This window comes from Ambystoma mexicanum, chromosome 5p (assembly GCF_040938575.1).
Source record: "Ambystoma mexicanum isolate Mex_15411 chromosome 5p, UKY_AmexF1_1, whole genome shotgun sequence".
In the NCBI taxonomy this organism is placed as follows: Eukaryota; Metazoa; Chordata; class Amphibia; order Caudata; family Ambystomatidae; genus Ambystoma; species Ambystoma mexicanum.
This window is the reverse complement of record NC_090930.1, coordinates 420,852,669-420,869,645: the sequence shown is the minus strand read 5'-3', so window position 1 is coordinate 420,869,645 and position 16,977 is coordinate 420,852,669.

The following is a 16,977-nucleotide window of genomic DNA, read 5'->3' as shown; positions in this document are numbered from 1 at the left end:
ATTGTTGCCCTCGAATGCACCTACGTGGAGTTGGTGGTACCACATGCCATGGAGGTGGTGTACCTCAATCGCAAGCAATACCACTCCATCAATGTGCAGAAGGTATGTGACGCCAGCAAGATCATTACACATTGTTGTGCCCGATTTCCTGGATCAACTCATGACTCAATGGTCCTGTGGAACTCCACGCTACCATGCTACATGGAGCGACATGCAGGACGACGTGCCTGGCTGCTTGGTAAGTTGCATGACGGGCACATGGCAGTGAAATGGGAGGATAGATGCACACACCACCATGGTGTCATTGTTGTTGTGACAGCACAATGTTCACATCACAAAACACTGTGCCCCAATGCACCCCAAACTGAACATGACAACCAAATGCCATAGCAATGAAATAAGCTGCACACCTATCATAACATGAAAAACTGAAAACCACCCCACATCCCACAACACGTGCACCACCCATCATCGTACCTCACCCTCCGTAACACAATCCAGCAACATGCTGTGAATATTCACTATGCAAATGTATGCAGCAAAACACCACACATGCCAAGCATCCATGGGAGTGTACTGAACAAAACCACCAAGGGAATCCACTGCTTGTCACAGGGCCACCACCACCACAGAAGTGCAGCATGTCACCATGGGAATAATCAGCGCTGAATGGCAAATAATGCAGAGACTACTGCCAACGCTGTCAGTTAGAAAATCATACAGACCAATGCCCATCACATATTTAACACATACACAGCAGTATGTGTCCACAATGCATGAGCAACATCAAGGCAGTGTACACCGTGTAACATCTTGAAGATGCAACCCACACCATAAATCCATCACACAGAACACATTGAGGGCATGAGAAATGTGTGCATACAACCAGGGACATGTGCATGTGACCAACAATTATCTGCAGGCATGTGTGACAAGTACAGCTGTCCGTCTCAAATCGACTAACATATACCTTTTATTTCCTCTCCTTCAGGTGATAGTGGCTATCCCTTGAAGCTGTGGCTCCTCACCCCTGTCCGAAACCCGCAGAACAGGCACGAGGAGGACTACAATTGTTCCCATACCCGTACCCGTGTGGTCATCGAGCAGACATTTGGCCTGTTGAAGGCACGGTTTCGCTGCCTTAGCCGGTCGGGTGGGGCACTCCTCTACAGGCATGAGAAGGTGGCCAAGATCATCATGGCATGTGTCATGCTGCACAACATGTGTATCCGACGGAATGTGCCCCTGCCCCCTGAAATTGAACTGCAACCACCTGTTGATGATGAAGGGGATGAAGAAGATGTGGGTGCACATCATCGCAGTGCTGATGCACAGAAGGGTCGTCCTGAGCGTCAGTCAATGATTGCACAATATTTCTAACACACATGGGTGCAAAGGGTGACATGAAAGTGGGACAGAGGACACTGGGTGTGGGAGTGCATGTACACTATGCACTGTATATCAATAAATGACATATGCAATAAGGAATGTCCACTTAATATTTTATTTTACACAACGGGTGTATTAAACTGTCCAATGGAATTAAGTGCTCAAACCCTCCACCTCACACATCCTCTCCCCCCTCCCCCTCCTCCCACAACTCCCCCACATACCCTCTGCCCCTCTGCCTCCCCCCACAACTCTCCCACACACCCTCTCCCTCCTCCCCCTCCGCCCACAACTCCCCCACACACCCTCTCTCCCCTCCCCCACAACTCCCCCACACACCCTCTCCCCCTCCCTTTACCCCACAACTCCCCCACGCATTGTGTCCAAGCAAATGCTTCATGTGTCTGCGTCTATTGCCTTAATCAGGCTGCCCCATCTACATTCTTCCATTTCCTGCACCTGGTGGTGGCATGTCCGATCGCCGCAAGGTGCGCGCTGACCTGAGTAGGGGGCTGGTTTGGGTGGAGCTGGAAGAAGAAGGGGTGGCCGCTTGTTCCAGTCTGGGGGCCGGACGGTTAGCCTCCAAGGAATACGCTATGCGGGAGAGGATCTGCCTCAGAGCAGACAGCTCCTCGCATATTCTTGTAGTGCTTGCCTCAATGACCTGCCTCAGGGAAGCAGTGTTGTCGCGCCCCTCCTCCCTTGACTGGGCACTGTTGCAATAAACTACCTCACTAGGGCTGTGAGCTCCTCCTGGCGCTGCACTGCATGTCCTATCTGCTGCACCCCTGCCTGTACACCAGTGGAGGTGGAGGGTGCATGCGTAACATCCCGAAATCCATGTGGGTCCTCTATGGGACTCATGCTCCCTTGTACGGCCTCCCCTCCAGACTGCTCTGGTGTGGTGTCATGTCTGAGTACACAGGTGTGACCTGGGGTGATGGTGCGAGACTGGGTGTTGCAGGAAGGCCCGAGGAGTCGTCCTCGACGGGAACATACAGCTGGCTCTGCGCATCATCGTCTGTGTGGGGTGCCGTAGATGCCGCCTCCCCAAGAGAGCTGTTCTCTGCTGAATGTGCCCCATCATCCACTGTCTCCTGTGCAAGTGACACATGTGGTCTGGAGACTGTAGCAATGGGCCGTGGCATCCTGTGCTGTTTTCCCCTTCAGTGGATGTCATGGCTTGGCTGGGCCTTTCGATGTGGAAGGCCTGTTGCCTTCTTCCCTGGCCCTCTTCTAGGGAGTTGTTGCCTGTGGGGGGGAGTCCCGGGCCTCGCTGTCAGGATCTGAGCCTTTGGGGGACCAAGAGAGGGACGGCATAAGTGATGGTTTGGCTAGAATCATGCATACATTGGTATTATTGCTCTTGTACACATTAGAGGGGATTAGGCAGTGGAGTTTTGATGATCACGTTGCTTGCTATATGGGTGGAGCATGCAGGCATCCATCAGGGTCACTCATGTTGGAGCTGGCGTAGGCTATGTGATATGTATTTCTGTTGTGGACTGCGTGCAGTGTGACTTATGCCATTTTCATATTTGTGTGGTGTGTGTCAGGCATGGCATTGCCATGCTGCATGCATGTGCATGTGTCTGTGCTGCGGACGGCATCTAGGCAGGGATGGGTCAATGTGTATGTATTGGGCCATGCATTGCCTCTTTGGACGGACAAATTGGTGGACTATCATCATACTTAGCATTACAGTGTTTTCTTAGGACACTCACCTCCATCCGCCGAGGAGGTGGCGCCACGTTCCATCTCGACCAGCTTAGCTTGATGGGTGAGTTAGGGCCACCACCAGTAGCCATGGCCTGGCTTCGGTTTGCAGACATAATGTTCCTGACTCTCAGGCGCAGATCATCCCATTGATTGCGAACGTCCTTGATTGTGCGGGGGGTGTTGCCTACGGCACTGACTTTTTGGGCAACAAGTTGCCAGATCTCTTTCTTCTTTATCTGTGCCTCTCTCTTGAGGTTGTTGGCAAAAACAACCTCTGCATTGTTTGCCAGTGTCTCTGCAAGCATAGTCCGTTCGTCCTCATTGAAGCGCTCTTTGTGCAGCCGGGATGTGCCTTTTTTACAGCCTTGGGCATGATACTGGTGGTGAAGGTTGATATCTGTAGTAAAAAATATGTTCCAGGTCCTGTGTGGTGAGGATGGCAATGGATTGTGTTTTTCAAGATGGCCGCCGTGCTCTTTCCCGTTCTTGTGCGATGATGCTCCTTCCGGTTCTGCTTATTAGCGGGCACCGCTAATAGTAGTGCCCGCTAATGCTGTATCCATTGATGCCGGTAGTGCTGCCTGCACTTTCCATGATGCCACTAAGGGACATTTTTTGGACTTTAGCGGCATGCCGGTAATGTCGTTACCGGCATGGCGCTAAGCTTGTGCACGCGAACTCGTTACAGCCCTCTATTAGCGGGATCTTTACTACACGGACACAGTATTTGCTCCATGCTGGTAAGGGCTGTTACTTACCGACAACCTCGTAATGACCCCCACGGTCTGGGCACACACGCATGGGCACTCAGCGGACATTCTCTCAAGATCTGGTAGGTCTTCCACGCCTTGGATCTGATCCTCTGTGATGAACCCTCCAGCGATTGCCTCATGTTCTGTGAGTTAATCCTCCTCTGGTGGTGACCCACTGCCAGTCACCAGAGTAGAGGCGTAATTGGAAGCCAGCTTGTTTTTTGCTCGGCGTTTGACGTCATTCCAACACTTTGAGCAATCATCAGCTGTGCGCTTCACAAATCCAAGGGAACTAATCTGGTCTGTGATGCACTGCCAGTGGGCCCTACGCTGAGCAGTCGTAGTCTTGCACCCTGCCGTCACCAGCATCTCACGGCCATGTGCTGACACGTAGCTCACATGTGCGTCTAGTTCCACATCATTGAAACTCCACTTCCTTGATGTGCCGGAGGGGCGAGCCGTGTCTGGGGTCCCAGCCTGTTCCGCAAGAGCATGCTTCTTCCTCTTGAAAATTGGTGCGGACCCTGAGTGGCTTACGCCGCTCTGGTCTGTAGAGGCGGAAGTGCAGGTGGATTGGCCACTGGAAGCAGGCAATGGCACAATGACCAAAGGTCTCACTGCAGGCATTGGCTGCTGGGTGCTGTTGCCAGGACCAAGCAGCACAACTGCCTTGGTGGGATGGTCCGGGACCAACACTGTTCTGGCTGGGTGACTCAGAGCTGGGGTGGAGTGAGCTGCAGCTGGCCCTGCAGCCTCCTCACCCTGGCTACTTGGGGCAGCAGATGACATTGCTGCCCCAGATCCACGTGGCCTGGTGAAAGCAACTTTCATCGCCACACATGGCTTGGACTTTCGTGACACAGAGGTCGGCCTGTGAGTCATCCCTTGCCAGTTCGGTGACCAATCCGGGCCGGGATAGCAGGGCCTGAGCTGGGATGGTGTCAGCTGCATCTCCCTGACCCTTCTGGGGGGGGGGGCATAAGTGTCCCTGAATGGTCCTGGACACACTGCCCTCTTGGGCCACACTGCCCATGTTGGCCACCACTGCCACCTTGGCCACCCTGCTAATCCTGGCCACGTCCCCTACCGCAGCCACTTCTTGGAGGTCGGCCACCTTTGCCTCCCTTCCTACTTGGTCGTCTCCCAACCATGGCACTCATGTTCTTGTGCGAATGGGAGGTGCAGAAAACAATTGTCCTGGGCAATTGCGGTGCAGGGGGCAGGGTACTAGATACATACCCCTGTGCTCTTGCAAGGTTGTCTGTGACCCCTGGGGGAAAATGATGGGTCACGCAATGCTCGGGCACCCCAAAAACAAAAATAAACATGCGCGCGACCCCTCGGTAGTCCACGTGTGTGGAATGAAGGACCTGCAGTACGCTGTGGCACCCAGAAACACAAAAAAATGCATATGTGTGCTACACACAGGCTACAATGACCTCTGAATGGGTACGCGACACACAGGGGCAACCACAGTGGAAAAATAAGTGTGCGACTCACCGTCTGCCTGGAAAAAGAATGTGAAAACGACGCGTGTGTGCGTGTTGGCAACACCCCCGCCAAAAGAAGAATGGAGCTCTGTCTCAGTAAACAAGGAGTACGCACTGTAACCGTTGTGGAGTAATCGCGTGTGAACCGACAAGAAGTATAAGAATCACCCGCTCACTCTCCACAAAATGCACGTACAATAAAATGGCGTCCTATGTGGACCTTTAACCCCTGCCCACAAAAACACCTATGCATGCCATGTCACTTTCGCGCTTATGCGCTAAGGGCCTTTCCTCGAATTACACACATTCACACACGGACGTGCTGTTTTTGCATGTGCGGATTCACTATGCACCCGTACCGAGGGAAATGCCCATGCGCATCATGTCACTTACGTGCTTGTGCGCTAAGGCCCTTTCCTTGAATTACACGCTGACGTGCTGTTTTTTCACGTGCGGATTCACTCTGCATCAAGCTGGACATGCGACAACACACTGAAGACCACGCTCCTGCCCACAAGGCCATTTTCCTACCCCCCAGAGCCCGAGCCGCCTCCCGCAAGCCATCTGCTGCTGCCTGCCTGCCTGCTGGCCACGTGCCCTGCTATTTGGTGCCTGCACATCAGCCATCTGCAGGGGTCCAGTTGCTGTGACCACCCCTGCTGGTACAGAAGACTCCCGACTGCTGTTCCATTTCTCCACAGCCCAGCACCAGGACCCAGTTGCCCACCCACACCTGCCTAAGGGGTTGCCATGTTGGGCCAAACTCCATCTGGTAACAGTGGCGAACCCCTGTCAGAGAGGCAGAGGGCTGCCAGCTTCCGTGCAGGAGAAGTTGGCATCCTAGTGGAGCAAGTCCTGGTGCATTATGATGCCCTCTTCGCATGACCACGCGCCGACAAGGAAGGACAGAGGAGGATCTGGTTGGACATCGTGGGTGCCATCAACGCGTAGGGGGTGGCAATCCGCGACCTGAAATACATCCATAAGCGCTGGGAGGACTTCAGGTCCAGGACCCTCAGGAAGGCCCAGTACTTCTTGGACGCAGCAGATGCAGTGGGGTGCCGGGTCTGCCTTACCACCGACCAGATGAGGGTCCTGGAACACATTCACCCAGCGCTACACCTCCAGGTCCTTGAGAGGAAGACCCATCTGGAGTTGAGCGGTAAGTATCCATGCGTACTCATAGGACGTAGTGCATGTTGAGGTGTGACAGGAGTGTGCAGCTTGGACATATGTCTGACATGGCCCATGTATGGTTGTTTGTGTGTGCAGGGACATGCCCGTGCTGCATGTGAGTGCAGTCATGTGTGATGCACATCAATGATTTATGTGTTCCAATGCATGATGCCCAACTGCATGTGGAGATGCACACATGTTAGCATTTCTGTGTATGTACTATGCCATGGTTGGGATGTGACACATGGATGCTGGTTCCACCTTCATGGACGTGCATGGCGTACATGTGCATGTGTGTGTTTCACATGTGTGCGACTGTGACACACCATGAATGCATGTGACCCGGACATGTGGGTACCTGATTGGCAGATGTGACTTAGTTGCCAATGATTGCACTATGACAGGTGGTGGAGATGTACAGATGCATGTCTGTGTGGTGGCATGTGTGCATGTGATCGGCACTCCCCATGTTGCTTGTGACGTCATGCCAACCTTTGGTTGTTAATGCCGTTACGTGAGTATGGATGCTGATGCCTGTTGCACGATACCAGTTTATTGATGCATGTGTGTGGGTTCAAATGATATGAGTGTTGGGGAGTGTGATGCCATCTGTGAAGTTTGACACTGCCACTCATGTGCAACTGTCATGTGTGTATCAGAGCATTGTACAGTGCCCTGATGCCTTTGTTCCATCTCTCCCTGTATGCAGCGTCAACTGATGAAGAGGGTGGAGACGGTGCTGTGGAGCACAGGGGCAGGGATCCCACCGCCAGCCGGAGACGCAAGGCCCAGCTCCCCTCCCATGTACTGATATCTTCCGGGAGTGAGGAGTCTGGTGCCACGTCCATGGCCGCAGCTGCCGAGGGAAGGTCCAAGAGGCTGCGGTTGGAGGTGTACTCCTCGGCAGCAGTAGGGGCAGCTGAGCCCCCAGAGGGGCCTATGGAGGAAGATGACACAGAGTCATCCAAGTTAGTGGGGGGTTTGGTTGAGGAGGAGGCCGTGGAAGCCCCATCCACAGGGCCTGGAAGGGGGGATTCCACTGGTGCTAGTGGTGCAGTCCAAGGGCAAGGACAGGAGGCAGCACAGGCCGCCGCGGAGGTGCCTGTGTATAATCCTGTCCCCAATCCTGTGACTGCATCATCCTGCATCAGCAGGGATGCCTCCGCCCGGACCCGTTTTCAGGGAGGGGATGCACAAACAACAACTGCCGTTCCTCTCCCTGAGCCTGTCCTAGCTGGTGTGGCATTGCGCCAACATGGTATTTGAGATGACGTGCAGGGTTCACGTTATTTTGAATACCTGTTTGGCCGCGTCGCACTACTAGGACAGGTCGTTGCCACTGGGTTCCTCCGTGTGCTGGATCTTCTTTTGATCCCCTCCTCAACTGAACCTCCTATGTGCCAGTCGTCCTCCGTACCATCTTCCCGCCCAAGTGTCACCTGGGCCGCCTGTGGAGCTGCCCCATAGCCAGCGGCCAGGCTGGTAGAGGACGCATCCCTGCCACAGTCGGGAGTCAGAGGTACAGCAGGGGTGGCCACCCCACCAACTGGACCCCAGCAGATGGAGGACGTGCAGGCATCAAGAAGCAGGGCATGTGCACGGCGGCACCAGAGGATTCCATCAGCCTGAAGGCCATCGTGGTGCCAGAGACAGTTGCATTGGAGGCAGCAGCAGGCTCAGCGTGGGAGCCATCATGGCTCGGGCCATCAACATCCCGGGGGCAGGCATCAGCCAGCAGGCAGGAGGACCCAGGATTGGGAGTGTCTTCCGTGTGGCAGCGGTTTGGCCAGCAGATAGATGCAGAGCGGCGGCGGGCGGAGAGGGCATGGCTCACAATGGTCAGGGCAGAGAACTCCATGCACCGGGCTTTGAGGCAGGCTGAGTGCCTCGAGGCAACTCGCAGGGAGTTGGAGGATGCCATGGCTGCATCCCTGCGAGACCTCGAGGCCAGGGAACAGGCCCGCCTCCGGAACATCGACATGGAGTTCGATGATGCCCTGGCCCGGGACATCGAAGAGTGAGCCGTCAGACTAGCCCGCCACCGTTATTTAGGTTTAGGTTTCATTTGTTTTTTTAATGATTTGGAGTCCACAGACTTTGCTCCACTTTTTGTATATAGTTGTATTTTAGATAGGGTTTTTAGTACGTTTCCTTTTGTTTTGGGATCATGGACCCTTTAGACTTTCATTTTCAATATTTCCGGACATGTACATACTTTCTTTTTTACATCATCACATCGAGTAATGGTTTTTTATGCTTTTCAATTTTGGAATAATTTGTATGGACTTTGTCGATGGACCACCTTTCATTTTTCATGTCTCGGATTTTAATTTTTCCTTGGATTTTACTTTCTTTTTCATATTACATTCATTATTTCATAATTTGCATGTGTGGTTTTCATTTTGTCATTTGTTTTTCTTTTTAATACATTTCATAAATCTTCATTATTGGTGTTGTCTACTGTGATTGATTTCGTGCATGTCTCTATAAGCATTGGCTCAGTCATGTGTTGCCACTGTGTGGCTCTATAGGACATTTATTCATGGGCATGCTGGTTCTTTTCGGACTCTCATGGCATGGGTAATTTACTAGGGAGTGTGTGTAGTGGATCGTTGGGTGTTTGTACTGGGGGGTGGTGGGGTGGGATTTGAGTTGGCATTAGTCTGTATTGTTATGATGTTGTGTTTGGAGGGACATGTGTCGGGACCTGCAGGCAGGTGCCCCTCACTGGTGGGGGACATGAGTCAGGGCCTGCAGGCAGGTGCCCGTCAATGGGGGTGGGATGGAGGGACATGTGTTGGGGCATGCTGGCAGGTGCCCGTCAATAGGGGTGGGGGGGACATGTGTCGGGGCCTGCTGGCAGGTGCCCGTCAATGGGGATGGGGTGGAGGGACATGTGTCGGGGCCTGCTGGCAGGTGCCCATCAATAGGGGTGGGGTGGGAGGGACTTGTGTCGAGGCGTGCTGGCAGGTGCCCGTCGATGGGGGTGGGGTGGCATGTGTCGGGGCCTGCTGGCAGGTGCCCCTCACTGGTGGGGGGGACATGAGTTGGGGCCTGCTGGCAGGTGCCCGTCAATGGGGGTGGGGTGGAGGGACATGTGTCGGGGCCTGCTGGCAGGTGCCCGTCACTGGTGGGGGGACTGGTGTTGGGACTCACATGTGCATGGTCTGCCTGCAGGGTTTGGGTTTTGGTCAGGGTTTGCAGGGGTCCCTCCTGTGGTGTGGGGTGCCTGCGGGGCATGGTCAGGGTGATGGGCTGGCTGCGGGGCATGCCCAGGGAAGTATGGTGGTCCCCCGTGGTGTGGACTGGCTTCAGGGCATGGTCAGGGTGAATGGGCTGCCTGCGGGTCCTGGTCAGGGTGAATGGACTCCCTGCGGGGCATGCCCAGGGGTGTAGGGTGGCCCCTGCGGTGTGGGCTGCCGGTGGGGCATGGGGAGGGCACACCCAGGAGGGGCCGCACTGCCAATTCGCGTGTAAAGCTCACTTGTGTACCTCAGAATACACGCACCCCACTCGTGCCAGCGAAATCACGTGGACAGCTCACTCGCGTACCCCGGAATACAAGTACCCCACTCCCGCCAGGAAAATCACGTGTAGAGCTCACTCGCATACCCCGGAATACACGTACCCCGCTCCCGCCAGCAAAATCACGTGTAAAGCTCACTCGCGTACCCCCAGATTTGCGCACCAGTGTGGTGTGGTACCACATTGACCCCCTGCAGGCAGCCTACACCACAGGCCCCCCCACTACACCCCTGACCATGACCCGCAGGCAGCCCATCCACCCTGACCATGCCCTGCAGGCAGCCCACACCTCGGGGGACCACCATACACCCCTGGGCATGCCCCGCAGGCAGCCCATCCACCCTGACCATGCCCTGCAGGCAGCCCACACCAACCCTGGGCAAGCCCCGCAGGCAGCCCTTCCACACTGCCCATGACCTGCAGGCAGCCCATCCACCCTGACCATGACCCGCAGGCAGCCCATCACCCCTGCACATGCCCTGCAGGCAGCCCACACCATGGAGGACCACCATACACCCCTGGGCATGCCCCTTTGCTAGCCCATCACCCCTGACCATGACCCATAGGCAGCCCACACCACAGGGGGGACTTTTTCCACGCAATTTGCCTGGCACAGGCAGAGTACGTGTATTGAAGGGGGTGCGCAAGTACATTTTCATGCGTTTTGTCTGCTGCGAGCGTGGTACGCGTAGTTTTTCATGCGATCACAGTGTAGGGGACCTGTAAGCTGGTCCAGGGTTAGCGTGTCTCTTTGCGCCGTATTGGAGATTTCTATGGCTTTTCCTTGCACAAAGGGCGTTCTTGGGGGCGTAACTGGCGCTGCAGGATGTTCGCTGTGCCACGGCTGCAAATAGCTTGGGAAATCCATGAATACGCGGTGCACCAGAATGCTGTTTAGCGCACACGCGCCCTCTCTGCGCTGCCCACGTGCGCTACTTCTGCACTGAATTCTATGAATTACCCCTTTATTCTTTTACATAGCTCCTGTACCAGTTTCTCTGTGAAGTGTGTCTGACGGTGTTGGGTCAATAGACAAATTAAAAAAACGATTTACAAAGACTTCTCTGTGACCGCTGAGAGTGGTCTTTCTAAATCTCTCTGTCAGCCCCTGCGATGCACACAAGTGTGCGCAGGGGCTAAAAGGCACGCCAGCACCCAGAAGCGGCCACAACAGAGACCGGGTAGTGTGTGTGTTGCGATGTGTTGCGTGTTTGTGTGTGTCTGTTTATTTTCAGGGAGTGTGGGGGTGCTGAGGGAAGGCGGTATAAGGGGGGAAACCCCCTGATTTTGAACACATTTCACTGGGGTAGGGTAGGCTCAAAAGAATTGGTATTTTTATTGGGTGACCTACAAAAAGCAAAATGATCACATAGAACCGTGTCTGACTTATGTTCATCGATCACTGTTGACACTCACTGGCACTCAGAATATAGGGTTAGAGTCACATATCACTGCAGCATGTTAGTCAACTTGGCTGGTCAGATATGCTTATATCCACAGTGAAAATAATTTCAACAAGTAGAAATTCTAATCCTGCAACTTTTGGCAGATGGATAAAATCAAAGTGTACCTGTGAAAAGCATATCTATGAGGTTGGATGCACCCCAGGTCCAACATTTCCAGATTTTTCTAAATTTTGTTGCTGACAAATAAAACGCTCGTGGACTAACCGTTCCGCTGCTTGGGAAAAAAAAACAGAGCATACTGTCCTTGCTTAATCTGTGGTGCCATCCCCACTTTTGCAGCATCTGCCTCGCCGTGCAGCATTTGTGTGAAATAATATTGGAGCACTTTGGGACAACTAAATCACCATCACAACAGTGCCAGAGCTTATCGCTGCAAACTGAACACCCTGCTCTGCTACATGCATTCCTTTCTCTATCTGGAGCCTGCTCTTGAATTTCAGACAATTCTTTAAGTGTACTATATGGTGGAGTGCAAGACTGCACTGGTGTTTGTGGTATAATCTTTTCTGCCAGATGTTTGGAGGAAAGGGCAGTCCTTCTCGTTTACTGATCTGCAAGAGCATTCCTTCGACTAACATCATCTCTAGAGGTTTGGTGTGCTGCACATTCTGTGATTGCTAGTTGCTTGGGTAATCGTATGGGTCCTAAGAGAGCATTCACATGGTGTGCATTTTGAATCTGTGTCCCTGCTAAGGTTAGAAAACTTCTCTTTCCACAAAGTTCCATAATTGTGCACTATCCCCAACACACAGTGTGATGAATCAAGGGAATTTGCCCCTTCTCCCAAGGGGGATCCACCTTAGGGAGGAGAGCCTTCTCTGCAACACCCTCTCTAGGGGTCAAGGCAAGGGGGACCTCAGTCAGGGAGACTCCACCATTGGGACAAGGACTCCCGTTCCCTTGAGAAACTCCCTGATGCCCTCCATGTGATAGCCATATATTGAAATACCCAATAGAGCAAATCAGCATAAGTCCCATGACTGGAATGGAGATAAAGTGAACGTATACTGTTACCAACAAGAAGATAGAACTGTCCCTTTAAATAAAAGTCGCCAATGGAATGTTCTGAGTTTGCCAAAAAGGGATGACACACAAGAGAGAAGGTGAGTGGAAGGCAGAGAGAAAGGGGAAGCCCCCTCTGCAAAGCAAAGCATACCTAAAGGCTGCATAGCTGATGTAGATGACGGGGCCCGCAAAGTTCAGAATGGCTCTGAGCTGGAGCAGGAAACGCTGGAAGCCTAGCGGTTATGAGGAGTAGAAAGTCGGGAAGGCTAGAGTGGAAAACTCATTGGTGGCATGACCACAGAGGAATCATGGTGGGCAGGCTGCCGTCTCAACGATGCTGACACCACCAGATGGAAGAAGCAACTCCCGAATCAAGTAGCCAAAGTGGTATTAAAAAGCCAAGATGGAGACAGGAACGCATACGAAGGGGACATCGCAGAAAGCGATCTGAGAAGCAAATGGAAGGAAAACACAGATTCCCAGTACCTGCAGGCACCAGAGACATTCTCCTACAACACAGATGGTAATAGAGAGAACGGAAATACAGGTAAGCCAAAAGGGAATCATTATAGCCTCAGAGAAACACATGCCATTATCCATGACAAAAAATTGGAAAGCAATATAATAACATCAAACTGTGAATGTGATCAAAAGAAGCGCATAAATCACAGAGAGTGAGAGAAGTAGAATTTGAGTATTACTGCCCTGGGAAAGGGGGAAAATCACCCAACAGTCAAGAAACAAAGAGTGGAATATAATACAGAGAAGACACTTGTGTAGTAAAGCTCAGAGGGATCCCAAGGATAAGTCTTATACATGAACATTTAGAGCATTCTAAGAAAAAGAGAAGGAGACCTACAAGAGCAAGAAAAAACCCTATACAAGAGGAGAACAAGATTACCAATTCCCTAAGGGAGTTACACAAGTTAATACAGAGGATAACAAGAAACTATTTGCAGATTGTATATTGACCAGAACTTTAACATAGAGAACCACAGTGCAAATGTACAGCCACCAGGAGAAGGGAGTCATTCTCCTGACCTTAGTTGATTATAATAGTGGTTGGGTCAGTTAGGCTAGTTTTGGACAGAAGGCTGATTCTTTTGGATATTGATTGAGAACCTTAGTTAGTAAGCTAGGTATGGACACAGTGATAGGGAAAGATAAGCCTTCATTTTAATAAACATACAGTCAAAATGTCCCCAGAGTGTCTGTGTGCTTCTTCTGATCTGCCACAATAGCTGAATCCATAAACACCTTCACTCGCTTTTCTTTAACCATAGTGCAAGCATGTGTTCTTTTTTTTAATTTTTATTTTATTTTATAAACAACACTCCAAACATTACAAACAATGAGGACTTCTGTGTTTAAGCTTCACGACATTAGATTACAAAGTGCGCTTTTCGGTCCTTCCCCCTCCCACCCCTTTAACTCGAGCCCCTGTATCCATGTCATCGTCCTGCTTATCTTCAGGCGTATCTACTGCCATTATCTCTTCTGTATCATTATCACTATGGTCGGCCTGGGAGGGTCCCATCATCGTGGCCACCATTTGTCTATTAGGGGTCCCACCTCCTCCTCCCCCACCTGCTGACTGCTTCATACCAGGCAGCCGTTTCTGCATCTGCCCACTTCATTAGGTCTGCCCACCACATCTCAATTCTAGGCCGTTTGGCTGCTTTCCAGCACATTGCAATTCTCCGTTTGGCCAGGATGTAGGCCAGGTCTTTCATCTTACTAATGTGCCTCAGGTTGCATGGTCTGGTAAAACCCCCAAGCATGCATGCACAAGCTGACTCCACATCCAGCGTAATCCCTTTTCCTCCTAAGTGTATCTTCAGCTTTGTCCGAAACCTTCCCACCTCCGGGCAAGCCCAGAACATGTGCAGCATCCCAGCTTCCTCCTCCCCGCACCTAGGGCATTTCTGTAACACCAAGCCTCCAAACTTGGCAATGTTACTGGGGGTCATATATGCTCTATGAGTGACATATAATTGAATTTGCTGAAGCCTCGCATTTCGGGACACCTTCTTATGATACCTTTGGGCTCTATCCCATTGCCCATCCGACATGGGTTCTTCCACCTCCTCTTCCCAGTCTTGCCTCAGTTGGAGCAGCTCCTTCCCCACCCTACTCCCCAGTAGCTCATATATGCAAGATATTTCATGCCCACCCTCCGAGATATCATACATCGTCTCAATGGTTGCATCAGGTTGTTCAGCAAGCACTGCCTCAGGCCACCTTTCTCGCACCCGTTTAATAAGTCTGGAATAAGTAATGTGTTGGCCTTTATGGACCCCAGTGTCCTCCATTAGCCTCTGGAAGTCCAATGCCACCCCCTCCTGCCATATATCTCCAAGGGTAGCCAGGCCCATCGGTTCCCAGTATCTACGGACCCCTTTTATCATTTGGGAGTCCTCCCCGCATAGCGCCACTAACGGCACCTGCAGGGAGAATGGGGCTGGGTTTCGCACAATTTGCCATGCTCTACGCCACATTTCCCAGCCAAGCACCAACAGTCTCGCCATTCCTAGTACCTTTGGTCTAGGCAACCACACTGTCTCTCTAAGGAAGTAGGGAGCAGGATCCTTACACAACAACCTGCCTTCAGCCGTTTCTTCTTCAGACAATCACCTGGCCACATATTGTAGCTGTCCCGCCAAGTAATATAACTCAAAATTCGGCAGGTTTATACCCCCCCTGTCACAATAGTTTTGTAGTTTCAAATAGGGCCACCGTGTTCCTGGAATTGTGCCATATGAAACCCCTGCACAGGCTGTGGAGTTTGCCAAAAAAGCATTTAGGGATCACATACGGGAAGTTTACAAAAAAGTGTAACAGTCTGGGCAGGACTACCATCTTAATCACAGCCGCCGTACCCATCATGGCCAGGGGTAGTCTGGACCAAAATCCCATGCTATTCTTAATACCTTCAACTGCCTTTTCCGTATTGTATTTGTGTTCTTCTCCTGTCGTGTGGTATATATCAATACCTAGTTATCGAAATATCTCAGTTCGTCAGGGTATTGGCAAAACCAGTAGGCTCCTCGGTAGGGCGCGTCTGTACATCCCCAGGGGGAACATGCTGGATTTCTTGGGATTTACTGCCTTGCCCGCGAGGGTAGCGTATCGTTCCATCACCTTCAGGACATATTGTAGGTTTTCCTCTGGGAAGCGCAGATATAAAAGTATATCATCGGCATACAATGATATGGGATGCGAACCTCCCATAGTGTGGATCCCTATCTCCCCATATTGTTGTCTGAGGCAGACTGCCAAAGGCTCCAATGCAAGGATGTATAGCATAGGCGACCAGGGGCAACCCTGTCTAGTGCCCATGCTGAGTTGCCATTTATCTGAGATTGTAGCACCCGTTTTGACCCTTGCAATTGGGGAACTGTATAAATTTTTACCCACCTCATGTACCCCGGCCCCATCCCGTATTCTCTCAGAGTCGCTAGCAACCAAGGCCATCTCACTGAGCCGAAGGCCTTAATTACATCCAGGGAGACAATTACCAGTTCTCCGGGGTCCTTCTCTGTTTGGTCAATAATGTGGTGAAGTCTCCTATGATTGTCAGTTATGTTCCTGCCAGGTATCAATTTGCCGATGTCTCGCTTAAGCCTGTTTGCCAGCACTGCTGTGAGGATTTTGCTGTCCTGATTAAGCATCGATAGGGGTCTGTATGACTCACAGTCTGTGCTTGGCTTACCTGGTTTTAAGAGCGGGATGATCAGCGCTTCCCGTAATGACTCCGGCAACCTACCGTGCTCAAACGCCTCATTAAGCATGTCCAGCAGCGGGGGGAGCAACTCTTGTTTGTATGTTTTATAGAATTCGCTGGGGAGCCCGTCCGACCCCGGGTCTTTGCATGGGCGGCAGGTGCTGAATCATTGCCTCTAATTCTTCTGAGGTGATTGGGGCGTCCAGGTCTGCCCGTTCCTGATCGTCTAATGTGGGCAAGCCTATGTCTTCTAATGTTTCCTGGATCTCTTGATCCATTTCTTTCCCAGCGTGCCCATAAAGACGTTTGTAGTATCTAAGGAACTCTTCGTTTACTCCCTCCTGGGTATCCCAGGTCTGGCCCTCGTCCCCTCTGATTTCCCTGATCACTGGTTGTGATGTTTTATTTTTATATAACCAGGCCAGCAATCTGCCCGACTTGTATCCACCCGCGTGCTGCCTTTCGACATATTTCTTGTAGCTGAACTTACATAATCTATCCGAGTGCTCGCTGCTGACTTATTGTAGCAGCTTCATCCTTACCTCACCCTCCTGAAAGGTGCCCCCTTACGCATTATGTCTTCCAACTCCCTCTCCGTTTCCTGCAACTCCCGTTCTATGCCCCCTTGGAGCCCTCTGGATTTTGATATGGCTACACCCCGCACTACTACTTTGAATGCCTCCCATACGGTTCCCACAGATTGAACGCTTCCGGTGTTAATGTCGAAATAC